Source organism: Poecilia formosa, unplaced genomic scaffold (genome assembly GCF_000485575.1).
Source record: "Poecilia formosa unplaced genomic scaffold, Poecilia_formosa-5.1.2 Scaffold140, whole genome shotgun sequence".
NCBI classification, from domain to species: Eukaryota; Metazoa; Chordata; class Actinopteri; order Cyprinodontiformes; family Poeciliidae; genus Poecilia; species Poecilia formosa.
The window spans coordinates 487,557-513,320 of record NW_006800079.1 but is presented as its reverse complement, the minus strand read 5'-3'; the positions used below and the strand labels follow the sequence as shown (position 1 = coordinate 513,320).

The window sequence follows — 25,764 nt, the reverse complement described above, 5'->3', positions numbered from 1 at the left end:
AATGAAATGTGCGTTTTGTGTGCTACAGTTTGTATGTCTAAATAATTCAGTAAAGTAGAAGCGGTAGCTAATCTACCACAGCAATTATTTATTAATTAAATATTAATAAATAATTGCTGTGTGCTGTGGTACTACAACAACAGACTAAATATTCAGTTCTGTGTGCAAAATTCTTGAATGTTTTTTGCTGTTAAATCCTAAAACATGAAGTGGCATTGTTGTCAGTTGCTATGGCAACGAATCTGTGTAGCTTAACGAATACAGATAACTGCTGTGGATCATAGAACGAAATCAATACCTACATTTCTAAATTTCATTGAGTTAACACGTCTATGGATGACATGTAAATGATTAGTCATAAGTCAGTGCCTCACCAGCAATGAACCTCACCGCACGTCACTGATATATATTCACTGCTCAAAAAATAAAGGGAACACTCAAATAACACATCCTAGATCTGAATGAATGAAATATTCTCATTGAATACTTTGTTATGTACAAAGTTGAATGTGCTGACAACAAAATCACACAAAAATCATCAATGGAAATCAAATTTATTAACCAATGGAGGCCTGGATTTGGAGCCACACACAAAATTAAAGTGAAATGTTTCCTTTATTTTTTTGAGCAGTATGTATATATATATATCTCCTTGGTTTCTCCTCAAACCCATCTGGAAGGGTCTATTATAGCAAACACTTCAGCCAGCCGACAATTGACATGCCCTATGGTCTTCTCTGACCATAAGACATGGTTCCAATTAAGCGCCGAATAACTAGTTAAAATTTACTTGTTCACATTTGTGATGGTAGGACAGAGAGTCCTGTTTTCTGCAATTACTTCCAAACAACAGGTTGGCATACAGACAGCATATAATGGCTGTTATGAAAAATTAGTCTCCCATAAAAGTCACTCTTTGCTGCAGTTTTGTAACTGTGAGCTGTAGAGACTGTTTTTAACTACACTTGCCATCCTTTTTACTACATGTATAGGTCAGGGTCCATCCTTGTGACCAGTGCTAAAAAGAGATGAGTCTCTGATTTATGTCAGATTTAAATATCTGGAAAAACAAAAAAGTGATGGGTTATTAATTGAAAGTTACTATAAACTTCTATCAATTAAAACATATAAAATTATGTATTTTTAAAAAGTTAGTTACATTTAATTTGAAGATAATGTTTGGGGTTTGCACCAGTGACTTTGTTAAAAAATAACATTTTGTTATTAATTTATTTATTTTTTTTTTTAAACATGGAACCTTTTCCCCTTCACTGGATGAATATATTCAAATTAAAGTTTAGATTTTCATTAATGTTCCAGTGTTTAATTTTGCTTTGGTAACAAAAGATTAACTTTTTGTGCTAGTATCACAGTAGTGCTGATACTACCGTGTTTCCCGAAAGTAAGACAGTGTCTTACTTTCTTTTTATCCCCAAAAGCCCCACTATGTCTTACTTTCGGGGTATGTCTTATATGGGAAAAAAATTGTCGAATTTTTTGTTTTAACCATAAAACGTGGAAGTGGGCAGGAGGTGGCGCTCATTAAGATCAGAGGGAGGTGGCAGACGCGGCGACGTATGGAGAGGGGGACGGTGCGGACGTGGGCAGGAGGCGGCGTGCAGCTAGATGAGAGGTGTTTCCCCGAAAAGTAAGACATATGTCTTACTTTCGGGGTACGGCTTATATTAGCCTACCCCCCTGAACCCCCCGATACGTCTTACAATCGGGGGTGTCTTACTATTGGGGAAACACGGTAGCAGTATCACTATGATAGTGCTTGTTAATTTGACCAGCATTCTCTCTTTTTCTTTCATTGTTTTTTTTTTATGTTGTGTTTTTTAAAAAGAAAAGTCCCTCAGAAAAACAAAATGGAACAGTAGTAAGATGAAAATGCTCTGTACATTATTTTAATAATGATATATTTTCCACCTTTAAGAGGACACTACATCAATGTGCAGAGCAAGCCTGGACTGACGTCACTGATGGAAATACTGTGTAGGTGATATAGTCGTTTAGCACATCTTATGACAGTAAGTACACATTTGGCTACTTTATGCATCTTGGGCAGCTGGGAGTGTGTTTAGTGTTACTGTAACTCAAACACAGAAGAGCCTCTCATTATGCTCTGAGCTGATTAAATGTTGAGAGCTTCTCTTTAGACTGAGGTGTAGAGCTGGTAAGGCATACATGGGTATTGTTTGGTTATAGCACCATATGTCTAACTTATCTTATATAGATATAAGACCACAAGGTAAATGCAGGTGATACAAAAAGATTCTTTGAAATATTTCAAGGTCATGTCATTGGTCAGCTGGTTATCGATCACCAATCTTTAGCACACATTTAAACCAAATAATGCTTTTTCTGGGCGACATCCATAACCTTGACTGCAGGAGTCTTTCATCAGATATCAAACTGACTGAGCTGCATTCATGTTATTGAAGAAAACAGAGAGGAAGGTTCAGGTGGCTGCACTGAAAACATAAAGAGAATCCTTGTGGAAAATGCGCATGGCGTGATGTGTCTGCATCTACGTCTTCAGATAGTCACAAAAAAAAAACTCAAAACAAAATTTTCCCCAATATTAACATTAAATTTCAAGTGTAGCCAGGTTTTGACATTTTAATGTCACATTAAAATATCAAAAAGATAAAAAAAGAAAGGTCCAACTATCCAAGCACATGACAGCCAAAACATTTTTTTTAATTGTTTTGCAAAAAAGACCACAGTGACAGGGATTGATTACTGCTGTGCTGATTCTAGTGTACCTGCTGGGCTGTGCAAATGCCTTCTGATGTGAGGTGCATTTTTAATGTGTCAGTTGAGACCTGCCAGGGTTACCATACACTCAGAGAAATAAGTGTTTCTTTCCAGTAAGCAAACATAGAATGCTAAGAAGAAGCACATAGGTTTTAAAAATTCACTGTTTCAACATTACAAAATTGTACTTTGCATTGCTACTGTTCCTAAGAACACTTGGTCTTTTTTAATGAGATGCCACAGAAAAGGCTGGAGCCACCAGAGTTCAACTCTATGAAGTATCCATTAATGCATTGCCCCTCCTGTTGATGCACATTTCTGAGAAACTGGGTAAAGAACATTCTTCTTATCCTAACCAGCTATTAGCTGTTTGAAAATATTTCTTTTGCAAAAATAAGATAGTTGTGGATTAGAAACTAAATCACTTCTGTTAACTTTACACTGTTTCAGAACTACAGATTGCAAGCCACAAGTCGACTGCAAAGCTCTTTTGGATGAAAACAATCATGTCTTACATTTTTATTCTAAGTTATTAATATTCTGTGAAAATCTCATGATGGTCCATGTCTACTTTTTATAGGCATGAAGCACAAAACAAATGTGCAATAGTACAAAAGGGATAATAAGTGTAACATGACCAGTTTCCAATAACTACATTGTTGTTTATTATGGGGAAATTCTTAACACAATGAATCCAAACTACAGCGTATGCTTGTAGTTTGGGTCGTTTTTATGGGGAAGATTATACTTCTTTAGCTCTCTGGAACCTGAGGTGTTAAGTTTTAAAGAACCACTGTTTGACCCATCATAAAACTGGTGCCTGTCCTGCATGCTTTCCAAAAATAATAAGTTTCTTTTCAAAATGCGCTGTGCTTGCTGCAGAACTGAATGTTCCACCGGCAAATTGCTTGACACATTGGTGAGCTGATTTGTAGTCATGTACCAAAGTTGTTTTTGTGAAGCTGAATCTTATGAGTTATCTGGCCATCCATTCTTTGTCTATAGCTGCTTGTTAGTACTTAGGGTCACTGGAGGCTGTTGGCTATCTCCAGTGGTTATTAAGCAAGATACAGGCTACCCCCTGGACTGGTCAACAGCCTACTGCTATGACAAAACGGCCACACAAAAACCTTGGGGGAATTTAGTTTCTCCAATTAACTAAAGAGCATGTTTTTGAGCTTTGGAAGGAAGCCAGAGTACCCAGAATGAATCCTGCATGTGCAGGTGCAACATGGAAACTCACACAGGGACTGCAGACTGGATTTGATCAGGAACATTTTGCTGCAGAACAGCAGTCTTAACAACTGTGCTACAGACCACCCGTCTGCTCATTATCAATAACTCTATTTTATACTGAAGTTCCTCATAAAGTTGTCCTTGCTTTCCTAAGGTGCTCTGCGTCTTTTTGAACAACAACAAGTCCTAATTTATGCCTAATTGAAGTTAAAAAATAACAAATAGTAATATGTACACTAAAGAAAGAAAAAAAGAACAGTGCGAATGTTATTTTCTTCTTGTTAAATCTCCGTTAACATTCTTCTCTACCCAACTGACCTTCAGGTGGTACTAATCATCTGTAGCTAATAACTGCTCTACCTGAGTAAACAATGTTTTTTTCTCTCTCTCTCTCTCTCTACTAGAATCCAAACATTAATCATCATGTGCAAGTGAGGAGTTGTAATGAGTAAGATAACATTAATTAAAGTTTGAATATGGACTGTGGGCTGCAGTAGAACGGACTTTCTTTGCATAGTTAATTATCTGTGATGTTAAAAAAAAAAACAGTCAAGGATGTCTCGAGCTTTTAATTTGCCTCCGCTGTACAGTCTTCATAATGGGATAACTGCTACGATGAACCTTTCAGTTGAGATGTTATCTGTTCAGATAAATTTGGTCGTAATCCTCTGTAGCAAAATTACTACAACCAGCAAGGATTTTGGGCCTTATTATAGAAGAATCTGAACAAAAGCAAAAGGAACACCTGCTGCGTTACGGTTTACTGCAAAGTAAAGATCTGTAATGAGGCAGAACCCTGCTGCATCTGGCTGCTTGTCTTTGAAATGAAATGTGTTGCCACTTTGGTTGCAAGGACATGACGCTTTTTTTTGTCATGTATGTTTAATGAAGAAAAAAAATCGCTGCTACCTTGTATAACAAAATGAAAGCAAACTTTTTTTAACCATATGTTTACACCATATCGATACATAAAAGTTGCTTTTATAGAGGTGGTCAAAACTTATTGACAATCAACAAGAAGAAGTGCATTTGAACAGCCATTTCCCTTTTGAATCACATGAGAGCAGCGAGGGTTTAATTATTTTAAATCGCAGTCACTTTGTAATTCTGTGTCCATTTTTAGGTAACGTGTGCAAAAGTATGTGTTTAATAAAACGTACAAGATCTGAGTGTTTAACTCTCTTATTCAGTGCTATGACAGTTTAGAATAAAACTCAACCATTAGATTTGGTTGCAGATCACAGCACAAGGCAAGGCTGCAACTTTTGTTAAGCGGCCAAGCCGTCCAGATGGAAAGGCATTACCAGATGGCAGATGCCAAGGGAGAGAAATGAGAAGGGTATGGATCACAAATGAGGAGACAAGCCTAGAGTAACAATACATCCCCCCCGCCCTCTTCTGCAGGGGTTGAATATAGCTGGATTTCAATAATTGTGTTTTGTTGCTGCAAAACATGACTCTATTTAGAATAAAATGTTATACATGGAGTTATAAAGTTTCAGGAATTGCAGGGAAAAGGGGTGCAGCTTTTCCAGATGTTGGGTGACAGATGGGCCGGCGTGCTTCTCGTGTGGGAGGTGATGTGAAATCTTGAAACATAAGACGCACCTGACAGACACAGTGAGAGAAAAAAATGTAATCCACTCTGTGATATAGCTGCTCTCTGTTTCGTGTCCCCTTTGCAACAAAACGATTGATTTGGTGTGTAAAGGTACATCCATGTGGGTGTCTTCGACATCCACTGGCTGTCAACCTCAGGAGAGAAAGGGATCAGGGAGAGCTTGGTGAGTGTATAAATAGTCCATGTAGAGATTTTTTTCTTTGTCGCTGTGCTATTAGGTGAGCCCTCTGTGGGACAATTTCAGCAGGGGTTTGGGGGGTGGGGTGACACTTGATTAGAACCATTCATCAAGTCTGTGTGAAGTGGATGTACATGATTACCAAACTGCGTTGTTTATTTTGTCGTAATACTTCACTTCATCTTATGCTGCTCTCCCAACCCCATCACTCACACTGTGCAAAACTCTCCAAATTAATCATTTAGGTATAAATTTTAGTCCCTCCAGCCTGTAAAAGCGCTCAGACTAATATCGTGTTAGGCGACAAAACAATTACTCTCATAATGCTGCTGTACTCTTAGCTGTTTAAGTTTTCTCACAGGACCACCACAGTCGGAGATTAACTAAAACATGCTGAATATATTAATGCTAGACCTCTATCATTCCATTTCTATCCATCCCTCCGAGAATGCTCATAGCTAAATTGCCCTTGAAGTTAATTTTTTTTCTTGTTAGGACTGGAGGGCTTTTCTTTCATCTCAGCCTTTCTGGTGCTACACTTTTGGAGATTGTTTGATGTATGTGTGGTGGGAGGCCAAATGCAAGTTTGCACAGAGGGGGGAAATGGGATACGCTGTCATGTTCTGATGCAGGAGAGCATTATTGTATGTCCTAAATATTAGCTTCCGTGTTTGCTTTAATATTTGCCACCGGGTGAAGCCAAATCCAGACTATTCTAATGTTGATTTGCAGCTGATGTTTGCACAAAGGTCACCCTTCAAACTGTGCTCTCAGAAATGACAGGATTATAGTACAACTCACACCGTGCATATTTGGTCGGTTATGCGGAGGTGAGTAATGCAGACAGAGTAAACACCTTAATGAAATCATAAACTGAGACATGGTGTCCGCAAGACCTCCATCTTGTTGCAAGTCAGGGAACTTTGAAGCGAATCAATTTGAATCTAATAACTAGCTTCATGAATATGCCTGAGGCAGTTTAATGACAACCGACCTTTTTATTAATTTGACTTTTTTTTTTCACAAAAACAAAAGATTTCATTGAGGAAAAAAAGTATGAGCAGAAGAGCGGTTTCAACAGTGATTGTTTTTAATTGGTTTCAGTCTCGGTGGGTACATTAATATCTTACCACATTACTGCTCTCATTAAAGAAGCAAAATGGGCATTTTACATCTAAATGTACGTTTTGTCTCTCTCTGGTGATTTCATTGGTAGAGGGACACAATTAATACGCACTATAACCAATAAATAAATGATGCTGAAGCTACAATGACGGAGTTTTATTTGTGAATCCTGCATGATTGTGCTTTTCATAAAAATCATCACTCTGGAATTAATAAGAGCAACATTTAAATTGCAATGCATGTTCAACATGGCTCTATGGGTTGATGGTCCCTCTGTTTATTAGTTCCATTCTAGTAAACTCAATCTGCTGCTGCAATGGCTGAAGGAAAAGAAAAACCCTCAAATGCAGGACTAGCAAAACAAAGGCAGGCAGGTTGTAAAAACCATTCCATTACCAGAAACATGTAAAAAGAAAGTGCTACATAGGAAGAATCCAAATGTGAAACAAAGCTATGAATGCAGAAATGGACACAAAAGAAACACAATCCTGACTATAAACAAATGATTCACTAGAGTATAAAATGAAAGAAGAAATTAAACCAGGTTTGCGGAATAGTAGGGAGCAGAGCTATCTGAAAGAAACAAATGGAACAGAACAGATAGTAAAGCTTACCAAGTCATTCCATATGCAGTCAAACACTAATATTCTAATCACAGAATTGTGTATCTGGCTTGCATCTTTGTGGCAGAGGAAAATTTGCATTTAATGTAAAATGCTGCAGTGTTATTTTGATATACATCTGACAGTTTTTTGTTGAAAACTAGTATTTCTGATTACTTTTGCTAATAATTATTTCTCCACTTGGGACCCTTCATAGACTTTGTGGCGAACACTTTTATTTCCACATTGTCAAGTAGTTAAAAAAAAAAAAATAAGTGTCATCACCCCTAAGCTGACATACTCTATCCAGAGACATTATTTTAATTTTACACCCTTTATTTCAGTACATAACATAGAATACTGTGGCTCATCATCGATAAGACGGGATGTTTTACAAAATGTGCTTAATTCCTTCATGCTTCGACATGCAAGACACATTTTTAGATATGCTAACGTGGAAAGATAAGAAATGGTCTGAATCATATTCAGTAAAATTCTCAGGACATGTCATTACCATAAACACTTTATTTTTTTTTTCTTCTTGAGAATATTCCCAGATATTTATTTAGCTGGAAGTGTGACAACCCAGTTTTGGTGATTTTAAGGCAAACTCAAGTCCAACCTGAAACACAGAAACAACTTATCATATATGGCACACTTGAATTCAAATGGTGTAAAAAAAAAAAAAAGTTAGATATCGTAATCCTGATTCATAATGTACCTTCCAGAATTTTTTTTTACTGTCCACAGATTCCATTTGAAGGAGTGGTGTTGTCTTCACGACCTGGGAAAAGCTAACAATTAGTTCACTCACTAATGAAACATATGTCATTTTGTTTTGTCTCCAGACCAGCTGATCTGTCACAGATAAGCAAGCTTGAAATCATCTGATTTCAGTCACTAACAATTTTGTTGGTGCATCAGTAATAGCAGGTTGAGTTTTACAATTACACGACGCACCCAGTGCAGAATTCTAATAAATCGTACAAGTTATTTGCATTTTCAACATTACCCTTTGGAAATTATTTTATGGGTTTTTGGTTAGGATATTAAAATCTGCTAAGAAGTCAGGTGTCACACATGTATTTGCTGAAGCTCTGCCTTGTTTCAGGGTAATAATCCTCCTTTTATGAGATGAACTGTGGAGGCTCTGCTCCATGTGACCTGCACAAAGGAACACAAGGCTATAAAGTCTAAGTAGTCCCTGCTCTGTGTTTATAGCTATGACAGGGTGAAAGTTTAAAAAAAATAAAAAAAACTTTTATGAACTCTGAGCTTTTCTAATTTAGAGGTAGTAGGGAATTAATTGCACAGTTTATAGAGATCTGGAAGCGTAAATCAAGCTTCCTGTAAAAGGTTAGACAATAAAGTGTAAGCCCTTCCTCACCTTTCTGCCTCATCCAAAACCAATGTAGGAAGCTGTGATTAAAACTATTCAGTTAAGGAAGATACAAACACAAATATCTACTTTTTTATAATGAAGAAAAAAGTTTTTTTTTTTTTTTTTAAGTTCTGAAACAATACAAAAACGTTCAAAGATATTTGCTACTCATAAAAAAGATTATATTACAATGTCTGGTTAATATGTACCTTGGAATTAATTATAACAACATTTTTCTATGCAAATAATGTCATGAACATTTGAAACGTCACTCAGTGCTATAATTTGGAAAATTAAAATAGTTCACTATGAAGACATTTCCTTAAATGTCTTCATATGGTTAAATGACTTAATAAGAATACTAAAACTTGTTTGGTGCTGCTTAGAGATTGCTAAACATTATAACACTATATTTTAGCTGCAAATAGTTGTGGTTCCAAAATAAAAACATGTTTCGAGCTCTGCAGCTCAAAATGTCTTGTTGCTTTCAATAAGTAGGGTCTTAACCTACATTAGATCTAACTTGGCTGACCAAATTAAATCTAATGTCTAACATTTGTAGATCTAAACTGCCGTCATCGTGATGTTATAACGGAGATGGCAACTCGAGTTAGACTCCAACTCAAGTCGTACTTGAGTCAAAAAAATCAAAGACTTGTCCCATAAGATCTTGAGACTCGTAGTTTGAGAGCTGAGGTTTTATAAGCATCTTTAGCTAATGTAATGAAAAGTGAAAGAAAGCCAGAATCTGATCTACAGATTGCAGCTCTGATAGGTGATTTGCTGTTGGGTATGTTTTACTATGAAATACTTACTTCATTTTGAGCCAGTGATGTTGTGGATTATAGGCTGGTAATAGCTCATAACAATCTGCTTCATAACCGCAACCACATGAATTTGGTTCATGTTTGTTTCAGTCGTTAGAGACTTGACTCTGACTCTGAGAGTTAGTATTTAACGTTGACATAGATTGGCCCCAGAGACTTGACTCTGACTTATGAATATCTCTGGTTTTATAGAGAAGTATGCTCATTTGTGAGGTGACATATCAAAGGAAATAACCATAACTGTCTTATTATTTTTGAAAATGACAAAATAAGTTGAAAAGAAACCATCCCTCAACTGAATGTCCTTAAACTGGACACTGAATTTGTAAAATTCCCCAGTAATAAAGCTGCCTTGTGTAATGTGCTCTGGCAAAAAGACTGATTAAAAAAGATAAAGTACACTAATTACACAATTAAGTATTTAAATTATTATAGAGGATATAAGAACCATTGAAGGCAAATAGATGTTAATTTAATTTTACCGTCCACTCAAAGGTCAACCATTTGGCTTTTCAAGATTTTGTGCTTATCTAATTTATAAACACTTGTAATGTTCAAAATGGTGGCAATTAATCAGGTTTTAAGCTCTTGGCTTCTGAGAAAGTGTGACAAGTGTTTTTCAAGCCTCTGCTCCTCTGAGACTGTGACATGGGGTCACAGGCTGGGTGGGAAAACATTCCAGGCTGAAAGAGTAGGAAAACAGAGTCACCTTGCCTGGGGGCAAACTTGTGCAGCTTTTGGAGTAACGCAGTGGTGCTGCTGAGGACAAGGAGCCAATGACTCATGCTGGCCCAAGGCCACTGGAGTCTAACACCTTCAGATGGCTATTTGCCCACTGATGGAGAGATTCTTTGACTGCTTATGTTCGCAGGCTGGGCTTTAAATGAGCAGGTGGCCCAAATCTGCTGCCAACTAAAGACGTCTTTTTCAGAATGAGTGTTTAGTGAAAATTGAAATCTCGTCTCCCTGTGTTCTCCCCATACTCAGGAGATGTATGGAATAAATCTTTGATTATTGGTAATAAGTCCAGCTGTTTGAAAAGTGATGTTTCTTCCCTGGTTTGTAGGTGTTGATGTAATTCTGCAAACTGAGAATTCATCCATTCTTCTTTCCAAAACATTTCAATCAGGCTGGATAGAAAGTGTCTGTGAACTTCAAGTTTTAGGTCTTGTCATAGTTGTTCCAATTGATTAAGGCCTAGACTTTGACTAAGCCATTCTGAAGCTTGAATATTCTATGGTATCATTGACTGGAAGGTGTCCAGTCCCAGGACTAACCTGCATTTAACTTCATCCATTTTCCCATCAACTATGTTCAGCTTCGCTTTTGATACTGAATCAAAGTCCATATTTCCTCAGCATGATCCTGCCACCATATTTCATCACGTAAAGGTGAAACTTGCATGTCAGTCAAAAAATTTAAGTTTGATCTGATTTGACGAGCGCATCTTTTTCCAAATTCTTGCTGTGTTTCTTGCATGGCTTGTGGAAAAGTGCAAATGGAAATTGATATTGCTAGATGAGTTTCCATAAAGCTCAGATCTGTGGTGTATGACAAAGGCTATGTTCACACAGTATGTCTTGGTGCTAATTCATGAGAAAAGATGATTTATTTTCTTTTTTTTTTTCTTTTTTTTGCAAGGTCATTCATACTAATTAATTCAGCCACAGTCAGATTTCTGTATGACTGACTTACGACCTCAAAGCAACCCACATGCACAGAAGAGCGTAGCCCTCACACAGCAGCACACAGTTAACTGAAGTAATAATGGATCCCTTTTTAAGTGGCTGATCAATGGGAATCAACAGTATTGTAACAAGATGACGAAGGAACTAAGAAAATAGTGCAACTGATAGCAATGGCCTTTTTGGAGCACTGACTAGAAGTCTGCTTGGATGATCTGATGCGCATCAGTGACTGAATTCTTTAATAATTTTCAGACTTATAATTGTCAGCCACTCTTCTGTTTGTCTGGATTTACAACATACCCTTTTGTGGTACAGAATTATGATGCATGTCTCATATCAATGACATAAAAGTCGGATAAAATGCAACTGCTTGGATTGTAGGTGTTGGCACCATATAAGGAAGTGGCACGAATCAGATTGTTCTGGGAGGTGTGAAAAGATGAGAATTGGGTCATTCAGGCTGCCATTAAAAGTCTGATTTGGGTTGCGTATGAGCATTTTCCTGTTGTGTGAAAGTTACTTAAAATCTCCCAGCTGAACTGTGGATCTCTGCAACTCTATAATTGCCATGGCTCTTGACTGCTTTCATTGATTAATACGCTTTCTTATACTGATGATAAATTGCACACAGGAAATGAAAAAATGTAGTCCGACCAATTTTATTCATCAGTCCCCTTATTAGTAAACCAAGTAGCCATTTCAAAATAATAGTGCAGGTGTTTTTTTCACACTGAATTGATGAGTTCCCACGCAATGCTTGATGCTACAGCTGTGTGACGCCGTAGAAGGTTGAAGGATATCTGTGTGTGAGTCCTTTGAGGTGTGTCAAGTTATTAATTGAGGACATCAATAACAACAGACCCCGTTTCTCTCTTTCTCTCTTGAGCATAGCATTCATCATGTGAGGTCAGTGCAACCAGCCAAGGGAAAATAGGCCAGATTTGGTCATAGTAAGCTGGGCCTTGCTGTGCTGGAAATTTACCCCGCTGTTTCCGAAGTGACATAGTGCTTTGATATCAGCCACGCCTCGGTGTGAAATTACAACGCGTTTCTGCTTGTAGTCTCATACATGGTTGATAAATCTAATCTAGCATTAAAAGTGTCCTTTTGCTTTCTTTTCTTCAGGTCTGTAAGATGTATCTAAAATGTACGTTACTTTTTTTTTTTTTAACCAATTGAATTTCAATCATATTTGTGTGAAAATAAGTTACCTAATTGATTTTGGTCAAACTTGCACGTACTGCAGAGTATTTTCAAGGTCTGTTTGTTTATTTGCTCCACTCAGTTCCAGCAGAACCTATTAAGTTTTTTTCCAGCTTGAGAGGTTCAGTCTGAATTTGTACACTGTTGACACACGTCAACAAGCTTATCAGATGGTAGTATTGGCATTTAGTTCTCTGCTTCTGTTGAAAAACTGAATGTTTCTATTAATCCTAGAATTCCATCAATGACATCCAAACATATTTAGAACACAGCTAAATTGGATTGAAACAAGAAAATGTGTGGTAAAAAGTTTTATATATTTATTTCGCACGTCCTTTCCTGTCAGCTAATCAAATTGTGGCTTATGTTTCATTTGTCAGGACAGGTTTGGTCAACAAGAGGGTGGATAATGGAGCATCGTCCCATTAGTATTTTGACTTCATTCAATTTAAGGGATGATAATTCACCACTTCATCAGAAGGAGGACGGTTTTTGAATTTTGCGCTTTAGGGTCACTGACGCTGTTAGAATGTCTTTGTAGAAAGCAGCGACAACAGCAAAGTTGGAGCAAGGTACCCTGCAAATCTCAGCCAAGTTGAACCTGATCCCCTTCTCCTCTGCTCACTCCACAGGCTAATGTCAGTTTACGGCTTTGGGTAAAGTACTGTTAGAAGGAGACAACAGAAAATTTGGTCATAGGTTATACAAATATTAAAATTCAAAGGAATCTACTATATTAATTTCAAATTCTTACCATTACCATGAGATTAATAAATAGCATGGAAAAAGTATTTGAAGTTAATGTTTACTCCATGCCTATGTCTGTGTAATTGTAAAAGAGACATAATGTGATATATTTGTACATATAATTACAGTGTGCTTCCATTTATGTTAAAGCGTAGGTGTAATATATTCTTTTTGCCCACACTTTTTGTTGGTCTTTAATGTACATTGTTGCTTTTTTCTTACATTTGTTCTGCATATCTTGATACCAACCTAAGACAAATCTGTCAGTCTGTCATTATTATACAATTTACACAGTTTTGTTTCTTTTTCTTGAACACAGCATTTTTGAGCTACTTAATTTATTGGTATTAGAGAAGGCATTGTCTGCTTTAAGCTTTTCACTGTGTGGTAACCTTCAGCAAAATCACCAGCTATTTTGTTGTATTTATCCAAAATTTGTATGAAATATCAGAAATGCAATTATTTGTTTTTGGTTTATTATGCAGACAAGCAAAGGTTTTAAATAAACATGTCTCTAGTAAATATTGTGCAGACTATTTTACCTCTCCGTCATTCTACTCTTTATATAGACACATAAATGTAAACAAGCTGAAGTCAGCTGGTTAAATATTCCATTTATATAATCTAGAAACCAGCCGGCTATTGGCTGCTTAACACAGATGCCATTACTAGCCTACCAACTGTATTTTAAAATTGAGTCACCATTATTACAGTCAATAATAGCTTATTTACTGTCTTTATTCATATTTTCCATTTTTCTGTGACTTTAAATATTCACAAACAACTGAATTTGTATTTGCAATCACTGGAAAACTGCAATAACCTCCTTTTATCCGGCTAACTGGCAGACAGCTGCCACATATGAGGTTTCTGCATTACTGAATGCTTCGTACAATCAGAGAAAACTAAAGTCACTCTGGCACTTCCAGCGGGATCCTATTAAAAGCAAAATAGTATGACTGACAATTTTAGGTTTTAAAACTGTGACTATTGAAAACATTGGCATACCCAGATACCCAAAAGCTCATCTGTCAGTCAGTTCTTAGAATGGTTGAAAGGTGAATGAAAACACACATATTCAGGGTCAGTGCAACTTTACTTATTGAATAATATCTGACTACCACTTAAGAAGTTAAGCCTGGTCAAGAGCAGCACATCTACAAGGCATATCTAGGTGGTTTTCTGGATGGTACTCTGTAGGTAACTAGTAAAGCAGGAAGATTTGTTGAAAATATGCTGACCTGATTTAAACTATAAAACTCAAGCCTAAAATGAGCCTTTGAAGTGCAATTTTGCTCTGAACAAGCACTTTTTGCCACTTTTGTTAAAGCACTTTGCCTGAGGGGAAAATGTTCAGGTATAGATGGTAAAATACTTCCAGAATCTGTTCTCTGTATTACAGTTTTAGAGTTATTTTTTAGCAATCTGATATTTCAGAATTATATGGAATATCTTAACATCTTAACTGAAGATGTTAACAAAATCAAACCTTTAATTTGAATACATGTATTCAGTGGGGGATAAACAATTCTTCCCTAACAAAATAATTATTCACTTGTTCCACAGAAACCTTTTGTTGTGCAACACCCAGTTTGACACAGACAAGCACTTAGACTTCTATAAGATTTCACAATGTTGCAACATACAGCAAGAGCAATCTTTTGCCATTTCTCTTTCTAAAATCCTCCTACAGTAGATCATCCAGAGTCCAGGGTTCCGTCTTATTTTTTTCTTCTCTTTATCTACCTGACCTGACTCCAATCCTCTACCTGTAAAATCCACGAAAGAACGCTTGTATACCTGGTGAACCACTTCTGTGTTAATTTGGCCATAGATCTTATATCATCATCCCATTGAAAGACTCAATGATGTAATAGAGGTCATCTTTTTTTTTTTTTTTTTTTATTGAAAGTGTTCTGGTATTTTAAAGAGTCTACAAATAGACTTTGAGCACAGTACCCTTTGGAAGACAAACACAGCATTACAGATACATGTCATCAAGTGCTTTTTTACTTATGTTTCCTTTGTTTTAGGCCAGACTCACATTGTTTGTTGCTGGAAAAACTCACTGCTAGTCTTATCTGACCAAAGCACATGGTTGCTGGTAAAATCCAATGCATGTTTTTGCAGACTCCCAGCATTTATGATTGTGCTAGTTGGGCAAAAAGGCTTTTCGCATCCAAATACCTGGCAGTGAAGTGCATAGCATCTAGTGGTTGTTATGATAATGTGGTGACCAAGTTGCCGTTTTTGCAGCAGTTCTATCTAAAAGCGATGTTTGGGGATATTTATTCCTCCCTTACCATCCTCCTTTATGCATATGGAGGCAAGATAAATACTTTCAGCTTTTAGTGTGAATTTATTAAATCCTCTATCCTGGGACAACAAAACATTGCCTGATCTGGATTAAAAATGGATGTAATCGTTATTCCTTTGTCCAGTTGAAAAAAGGCCCCGGCTACACTGCTCTGGATATTTTTTAACAGTGATTTATTTATTTTTATTTTTTTTGTACCCTTATTTCTGAAGTAAAATCTGCATCTGCTTTGTATGTGGAATTCCAGTGCAGTGCAAGGCTAAACATTTATTTTATAATGGTCACAACTGAAGTCACAGAACAATTTACATTATTTTTTATGTTTTAAAGAATTGACATAAAGATAGCAGTAAATGATTAAAACTCATAAGACTTCCCTTTCTTTCATGTAACCAAAACTCTTGTGGTTTTTATAAGCATTTTTAAGGAGAAAGAAATGCTCCCAAAATTTTAAAAAGCTTTTAGAATGTTTTCACATTTATCTGAACAACTTAGTTTTTTGATTACTTTTTAAAATCAGTGGTTAAATTATCAACAAAGTGAGAATTGTCTTAAAGCAAAATAGAACGAAGCTTACTCAGATAAATGCATTCAGTTAAAATGATCATAAAGTCATCAGTACTCTTCCTTTTTTTTCTGGAGATAAATTTCTATAATTCCAAGCTATTGAGTTGAAACTGCACTTTTAAAATCTCCATTTACCAATGAACTGCAAGGTTCAGTACAGTAAGCCAAAGATAAATGAATGAAATCATATGTTGAGTCTACTGTAACCACACCTGCTTCCTTTTCACACAAACAAGCATACATATAGTGAAAATGAATAACGTCTGCAAACTTTTTTTTTAATTTTTTTATTGGATCTGTGTAAGACGCTTCTTTGTGCCAAAGCCATTTATAAAGCTGGCATTGGAGCTGCTTACACGATCTTAACATCTTGCATAATGAAGTCTTTATCAGAGGAACATGTCCACCTCATTTCATTCATTATGCATGCGCTTCAATTCAGGCGGTGACATAATGTTGCCTAGGGAGTTTGCTGACAAATATCTCATGCTTCAACCCTTTAACGTCGAACTGTGTTTTTTCGATTTCCCACATATTAAGTCATGACTTTTTTATTTAGTCTATATAACCCTCCAGGAGGATCTAAACGCACATATGGCGCTATGCACTAGCTGGGATATTTTTAAACCACTGACTCAATTTAAGGGGCTTAAATTTTGAATGACTGTTTCAGCTTTCTTTCCAACCTCCCACTGTGCTTGGCATTGCAACAGTCTCTTGAAGGTACAGAAAATGCCAGCCCATATTCAGGCCTCACAAACAACTAGCAGCTATAAAACAACCCGTGGCTTTCATTTTTTACACTGCTACCAGCCAATCCTTAAAGACTCCCAAGTCGGAGAAACCAGGACTGCATTTCCATTTATTTATTTTTAATCCAATAATGCAACAATTAATTTCTGGAGTGAACTGTTCAATCAGGTTTTGTTGTTGTGCCCTTACATTCTTCCTAAAAATATAAATAATCACAAAAGCCTCAAAGACCCCACATCACAACATGTCTTCCAAACTTTGCATTAAAGTGCTATTATAGTATTTTTCTGGTTGCCAGTCAGTTAGTAAGTGGAATGGCCGGCCCATACAAAGTACAAAACCCTCTCTTTAGCTGTCATGTTTGAAAGCTTGAAAGCCTTTCTCGTCTTTTCAAGTGCAGGAATTGCTATTATTTGTCTTGCCGGGTTTGAAAGCTTTCAGCTACCATTTCTAGACAAGAATCGCTTTAATTTATTGAACAAAAAACAAGACAAAAGATGCAGTCTTTAAAATAAAAATAAAAAATATTAAAAGCGTCAGTAAAGTATGTGCTGAAGGAAAAATTCCTGTGGTACATTGGATGGATTGAAACTGGCAGATTAGTGTGCCAGTTTCAATTAGAATATAAACTAAAATGACAAAAAGAAACGTATAGTAATTCAGCTGTATGCTGAATGGTTTATTGACAAATGATAGAAAACAGTTTGAGTTAGTCAGCTGCCTCCCACTGGAATTTGTAAGTGCTTAAGCTGGACGTCTTTCGTTTCTTGAAGACGTTTTTAAAAAATGGAAAAGGAATGTTTCACATTCTCAGTATCGGTCAGGCCCTATTGCCTTTACAAGTTATATTCTGTTTTGGAAGAGGAAACACAAATCTGTTAAAACTTTAAATAAGAAAACCAAAGCTACAACAAATGTAGGAAGTGTATTTATTGATCAATTTGAACCAGAAGCTCCAAAGACCCCCATCCCCAACGGCCTGCTCCAGTCTTCTCCCACTGGGATACGGCTGGGTAAACCTAAGGAAAGCACTGAGTAGGCATCCTGTTAACATGCCTCAAACAGCTCAGCTGACTCCTTTCAATGTGGAGGAGCTCCTCTGAGCTCCCTCCGGACAACAGAGTTCTTCAATTTATCTCCAAGGCTGAGCTCAGCAACCCCACAGAGAAATGTCATTTTAGCTACCTGCGTCCAGCATCGCAGTCTTGTGGTCCTGATTCATAACTCATGACCATATGAGGATGGTAACACAGGCGAACAGTAAATCGATGGTTTTGCTTTTTGACTTACTCATTTCTACACCAGAATAGTCCAGAACAGAGGCCTCATTACCGCACATGAGACTCCAATCCGTCTGTCTGTCTCCTGCCCGATCCTATTATCACTTTTGAGCACAGCATCAAGATATTTGAGCTGCTCTGCTTGAGGTACAGACTGACCCCTGACCGAGAGGGAGCTCTTCATCTTTTTTCATGTGAGAACTTTTGTCTCAGACTAAGTGAGAAATATACCTTTCCAAAGTCTCAGAATAAGCTCTGCCTTTACCTCTTTTATATAAAAGTGACCCAGTGGACCCAATCAGCTTCTGTTTATCATGAAAACTTTTTCAATTCCATTATAAGTACAATGACTCTCAGCCGTAGAAACAGCCTTAGAAATCATACAATTAAAAAAATAGCTGAGCTCTATCACCTGTCACGGCAACTGTCACTTCTTTTAGCTTTGGTTTTGTTTTCACACAAGACTGTTTTTATTCTTTATTGTGTTCCCTTAGTAAAGTCACACTTGAATCAAACTTTAGTCAAAGGACAACAGATTTTCTGTAAAACTAATGCCATCGTTATCCTCTCCACTGTGGCTACATGCATGCTCAGTAGAAGGAAATGCTGCAAGTCAATGACTTGACGCAATCTTTTGGTTTTCAAAAAAAAAACTTTTTCAACCAGTTTGAATGATAAACTGAGCTTGATAATTTAATTAAAATAATTTTTTTTACTAAAGTGCCTTGAGGTGACATGTTGTGATTTTGCAAAATATAAATAAACCGAATTCAAATGGCCTTTTCATACTTTTATGTATAGATACGTTGAGCAAAGTTTTGTGGAGTAGTTGTGATCTCCAGTTTTCTAAAGCGTTGATCTGCTGATAGTGTTTTTAGCTGATTGCACTTTTTTAAGAACCATCATTGTCAACATTTATTTTATTTTTTATTTATTTATTTTTTTGCTTTCTTCTTGCCGCCTTGAGCATTCCTTTATTATTTATGTTTGCAAAAGATGCATCATTAGACCGTGTGCATGAGAGAGTAGTTGCTGTAAAACAACTCTGATGTTTGACGCAAAATGAAAATCATTTCATTTTAGAGCATTTTAGAGGGTTAGTGGTTTGTATTGTTAACATTGCAAACTGTAGCCAAAAATATGAGTGAATATTCCTTGCACAATATAGATCATTACCTTAACGGTAGGATTTCATTTTTTAAATACAGTATTTTTTTCATGGAATTGAAAACTCAAAGGAATAACAAACAAAAACAGTATTGTAACACATTTAGCCTTCCTATTATCTGCTGAAGCCTCGTTCAGCAGATAGAAGAAGAAATAGCAGACTTGCCTCTGTAGCATAAACCTCCTTTTTAGTAGCTTATTATACTTCTTATCTTCTGACTTCAAAAGCATTTCACTGATACTGAAAATAGACATGCATGGGTTGCTATGAAATTTTCATGGGGTGGTTACATTGAGTAACAATATAAATGGCTCATGGTATAATGGTGCTCACAGTGAAAAGTAAAAGAGTGGAGTATTTGATCATCTAATTGCTTATATTCTAAAACACCAACACAACAAATGCAGAGAGATGAGGAGAAATGGTTGTATTCAATAATGTAAGACACTTAAATTGTTGTTTTTCTGTGGTAACAATAATGTTTGTCCATAGAAAGTACTGCTCATTTCCTTTTACATGGCACATTTATCATGCAAATAAATTTATGTTCACATGGCTATGTAATATGGTCAAGTACCATTGACATTCAATACATTAGACATTTATGACCTGAGATACTCTGGCCATTTAGTTAAAACCCAAACATCTATTTAAGTTTGACAGTAAGCAGAAACAACTGTCAGGTAAAGGGCACTCTGCACTAAAAAGTTGGTTTATAGAGAGAAAGATGGGGAGAAAATATAATCCTTCACAATATAATATTGTCATATCACCCACTTCTAATGAGAAGGAGAGATTAAAAACAAGGTTACACCTCTCACACTTGAGGAACAAGACGACACAAAATAAACACCAGAAATCTGTGATTGTTCTCACATTTCATCTATTGTCTTTTTTTAAGGCTTATGTAGAAATAAAATGTCTTCAGTTTTGCTTACAAGGATATGAATACCAATGCTGGTATTTCCACCTTGCTAAATTCTAATGAGATTATTGGGTCGCCATAAGGCAAAGCTGTTCGACAGATATTTTAGAATGTATTAAGAGTGCATCTACCACTTGTTTTTGCTGATCAAATGTCATCATGCTCCATTTAAACAGCGTGTGTGTGCACATGTGTGTGTGTGTGTGTGTGTCATCCTGTGCATGTTCACCCATTTTCACAAGTTGCTAACAGCAGTGTTAATGACTTATATAAAGGTCATATATAATGTAATGAGAGTTATACATCAGAATGGCTCTGGTAATTTTGAGCAGAAATGTTAATTGGAAAGGAAAGGAAGCCTAAATGTTTCCCTGGACATGGACCTATTTCTGTAATTGTTGGTGCTACTGTATTTCTCCTGGGTTATGAAGTGAATTCAGATTCATCATGCAACACTGTTTGTTTTGAAATTTTTAATAAAGACTTCAATAAGCTGAGCAAGCTTATTGCGTATGTGCTCGTATTGGGTTGCTTATCAGAATTAATAATGTCATGAAACGGGATTAGTTTTTGAATCTTTTATTAAATATGTTTACTTGAAACTGTGACTTTTATGATGTTTTATTTTACCTGTTTTCTTATCCCACGTATCATGAATTCTGGTGTCCTAGACCACTTACCACCGGCTCTCACCCTCCCATTACAATCACTCAGAGAAGCAGAGTAGAGGCTTAACAATCTCTCATTTCTCCCTCTGTCACTCCACCTTCAGCATCGGACACAGCAAATTGATTTTAATCAGGCAATAAAAGCAGATCTGATCCTCCCTCTGTTGACTCACTTTCATGCCCCATGGAGGCCGACCTGATCGACTCCTGTGATGGATTTTGCTCATAACTGCCAATAGCCCAGTTCAATACAGACAGTCTCTTTCATTTTAGCAGAATGTAAAAAAAAAGACTGATGTGCGCCAGGGTTTCAACTGTTTATTTATTAAACAGCACATCCCTTTAATCCCCGACCTCCCGAGGTGCAAAAGAAACGGTTATGTCAGAATGCTGTGGCCTAATAGCGTAAAATTCAAGTGAATGAACCCGGCTGTTTGATGACTTATTTTTCCTCTCTTTCTTTTTTTTTTTTGTTTTGGTTTTATTCTTTCAGTCTTTCTTATGTCATCATTTTCATCCTCTGTCATATTTTCAGGCAAGTTACTTAGAAAGCAAGTCCTAAAGATCCAAATTCGACATGAGCGCGGTCATAGCGTGTCTTTAAAAAGTAACCCCAGGCCCTCCACTATTTACTAAAAGATTTATTTCATTTCATTCTTTTTTGTTTCATTTGAATATTTTAAAATCAAACTAAGATATGAGTTCACGTATCCATTCATTTTTTACATTTACCTGTCCTTCAGTTGGGGCGGGAGGTATTGCTATCAGTCATTGGCGAGAGGCGGGATCCAACTGTGCCACTGTGCAGCTCTATTATTTCATTATGCATTACAGCCACAAACCATCGCACAAATCACCACCGTGCAAAAGTGTCTGTCTGGTCATTTTTAAAACTGTCTAATTAGTTTCACACCAGATGTAAGGGGACAGAAACCGTTCACAAGGGCCTACTTTTGTCTTGCCAAGTTATTAAATATTTCCTCCAAGTCTTGAGGATCACCAAGATGTTTAATTAGTAAATGTGAGATTGACCTTTTGTTGTTTTTGGTCAGCAGCCATTTTTGTCTTGGAACTCTCCCATGGATTCTACTTTGCCTTTGTTGTTGTTGCTGCCTAGTCGTACTAGCCTGAACTGAAACAAGTGAGTCCTGTGACGCTTTGGGTGTTTTTCTTTTGTTGTTTTATGACCTTAGAGATCAATCTTCAATGTGCTCTTAGAGTAATTTTGACTTCCCCTCTTGGCAGGCTCCACCACTCCTCTGTTTTCTCCATTTATTGATAATAACTCTCACTGTGGTTTGCTGAAATTTTAAATTATTTTTTGTAACCCTTACCCATTCCTAAATATGTGACTTTGTTTCTCGTCCGTTCTGTTTCTATATTTTTGTAGTTTGACATCATTAATGCTTGTTGGGGTTTTTTTTGTGGCATACTTGCATTGCATTTAGTTTTTTTTTTTTTTTTTTAATAACCTTTGCAGTCTTGATAAAATAAAAATTTGCAAAAGGCTTTTTATTTAATCATGCAGGATGTCTTTGTCCTATTTACAGCATGTTTCACCTGTCAATTAATTAAAAGAAGATTAATTTAAATGGATATAAATGCAGGTTGTTAGTGCCTGATTTACCAAACTAAGCATAATGTCCATCTGATTGCTAAATGTTGGCGAACTGATTGACATGCTTAAATTCTGTGGCTGACTATAGGGTGCATTAAAACCCTCAGAGGTTTGATTCAAACTTACAAGAACAGCCTAAAAGGGGGTTCAGTGTGACAAGCGATGGCAGAAGAAGTATGTGAAGTAACTACTTCTACTGTAGCCTCAAACAACTAGGAATAGGAGTTTGTTCATTCAAGCTTTTGGTTTGATTGGTAATGTTTCATTTGACTTCATCCAGATGATGTCGGTTAAAGAATAAAAAAGTGTCTGCTTTATTTAAAGCAAGGACTGGGAGACTAGAGAGCATAATTTAATGTCTCTTTCTTTTTGCATGATTCAAAGCACAATCAAATTTGCATGCAGTATATTGGCATGAAATCCCTGAAGCTGTGATATTCAGAATCTGTCTTTGAAAAATAATTTCCATTTTAAAATGTGGCCTTTATGGAAAGTGAAAGGGCAAATGCAGCCTTCAGGTCAGTTGTTTTTGTTGTCCCCTTTGTGTCTTAGATTTGGGTTCAGATGGTATACACATTGTTTGGCTTTTATTTTATAAATGATGCGGTGGTTTTAAATCAAACGAAATCATGTGGGGATTCTTTAAAAGTACAAGTTAAAGACAAATAAAAGAAATGTCAAAAAGCTAACCGGTGGCCATAGGTCATTTTCCAGAATAATAGTAATATTAATGCAATCATTTTCTCATTGAAAATAACTACAGAGTGTTGCATGTTCAATGAGGTAAGTCACATTTGAACACTTTTTCTGAGAGGCAAAGAAAAAGAAATCTTGCCCTACAGCTTTTGAAGTGATTTTGGATGTTTTCTTTTTTTAGAAGGTGTTAATGTAGCCAGATTAATCTCTGCTTCAGGTCATAATTCAAAAGGCTCTCCTAGCCTTTTTCGACATCGCTTATACTTCTCTTATCATTTACTCATTTTCATTAGCTGTGAGACCTCGGGCATATACAAACGCATAATAGACGCACATGTGTACATACTGGCAAGTTCAAACACTACTGATATGTGATGTTTTATAAATTGGTGTAAGCACCACCAACATTTCAGCTGAAATGTTGGTGTTTAGTTTATTTATATAAAGCTTGAATAAAAACATTAAATCATTGCCAGGAACTAAAACAACTCCCCAAACCTCTTCCAATAGCAATAAGCAAAGAAAGGCATTTCATTTTCATACTACTGACACATTGTGACATAAATATCACATTGAGGTTCTTTCAGAGAAAGCTTTTGTTTTTCACAGTAGAATTAATATTGTTATATGGTTGGCCCCGGCTGCACAGTGGCGCAGTTGGTAGAGCTGTTGCCTTGCAGCAAGAAGATTCTGGGTTCGATTCCCGGCCTGGGGTCTTTCTGCATGGAGTTTGCTTGTTCTCCCTGTGCATGCGTGGGTTTTCTCTGGGTACTCTGGAAACATGACTGTCAGGTTAATTGGACTCTCCAAATTGTCCCTAGGTGTGAGTGTGTGTGTGCATGATTGTTTGTCTTGTGTGTCTCTGTGTTGCCCTGTGACAGACTGGCGACCTGTCCAGGGTGTACCCCGCCTCTCGCCCGGAACGTTAGCTGGAGATAGGCACCAGCAACCCTCCCGATCCCACTAAGGGACAAGGGTATAAAGAAAATGGATGGATGGTCGGCCCCCAGGATTCACCAAACCCCCTACGGAGTTGTGCACAAATCTGGTGCCCAACAATAAGTAAAGCAAAAAAGGCCTTTCCACCAAGTTCAAAGTCATGTTCCACTTTAATAACAAAGGCTTATGTTTTATAATAACATATATTATCACCTTTTTTTCAGGAGAGGAAATCTTATGCTTTAAGAGCAAGAAAATTCCCTGAACACAGAGAGAGCAATACTTTTAGCTACTTTCGTGTTCATGCTCATGAACACCAGTGCAGTGTTCCTGAATCGTTCCTCCTTCAGTCTTTGCTATGCAACACTTTGAGCAGTCAGGCAGCTATCACGGCTGAAAAGGTTCATATGTTCTGTGAGAAGCATTTGAAAAGACATGTTTCCCTAATTCTAATGGAACAAAGCTAATCAGTTCCATATACGCTGACTCTCAGCTGTGCAACTTTGCAGCAAAGTGGAAAACTTGTATAAAGGGCAAGTCCATCTTAATCACATGCTTCTGTGGTCCACTGGCAAGCAATGAGACAGAAATGTCACATTAGCAATGGGAACTGACTTATTGCGCCACATAGACAGTTAAACCAAAGCACATATGCTTTTGCTTTGTGCATTTTGTCTCATTAATTGCACCTAATCAGCTTCCCTGAAAACATTTTCTCTATAAGCATTAAAGTTTTTTAATATATATATATATATATATATATATATATATATATTAAAAAACTTTAATGCTTATAGAGAAAATGTTTTCAGGGAAGCTGATTAGGTGCAATTAATGAGACAAAATGCACAAAGCAAAAGCATATGTGCTTTGGTTTAACTGTCTATGTGGCGCAATAAGTCAGTTCCCATTGCTAATGTGACATTTCTGTCTCATTGCTTGCCAGTGGACCACAGAAGCATGTGATTAAGATGGACTTGCCCTTTATACAAGTTTTCCACTTTGCTGCAAAGTTGCACAGCTGAGAGTCAGCGTATATGGAACTGATTAGCTTTGTTCCATTAGAATTAGGGAAACATGTCTTTTCAAATGCTTCTCACAGAACATATGAACCTTTTCAGCCGTGATAGCTGCCTGACTGCTCAAAGTGTTGCATAGCAAAGACTGAAGGAGGAACGATTCAGGAACACTGCACTGGTGTTCATGAGCATGAACACGAAAGTAGCTAAAAGTATTGCTCTCTCTGTGTTCAGGGAATTTTCTTGCTCTTAAAGCATAAGATTTCCTCTCCTGAAAAAAAAGTGATAATATATGTTATTATAAAACATAAGCCTTTGTTATTAAAGTGGAACATGACTTTGAACTTGGTGGAAAGGCCTTTTTTGCTTTACTTATTGTTGGGCTGACTGTATAGCTCAGTGGGTAAGACACCAGTCTACCACCCGGGAGACCGGGGTTCGAATCC

At 36.8% G+C, this 25,764-nt stretch overlaps 1 protein-coding gene across 7 annotated transcripts in view; it reads left to right on the top strand.

Moving 5' to 3' along the window:
* lrp1bb (low density lipoprotein receptor-related protein 1Bb) overlaps window positions 1-25,764 on the top strand; it is a 308,534-nt gene that overhangs the window by 51,010 nt on the left and 231,760 nt on the right. The window lies entirely within an intron of this gene.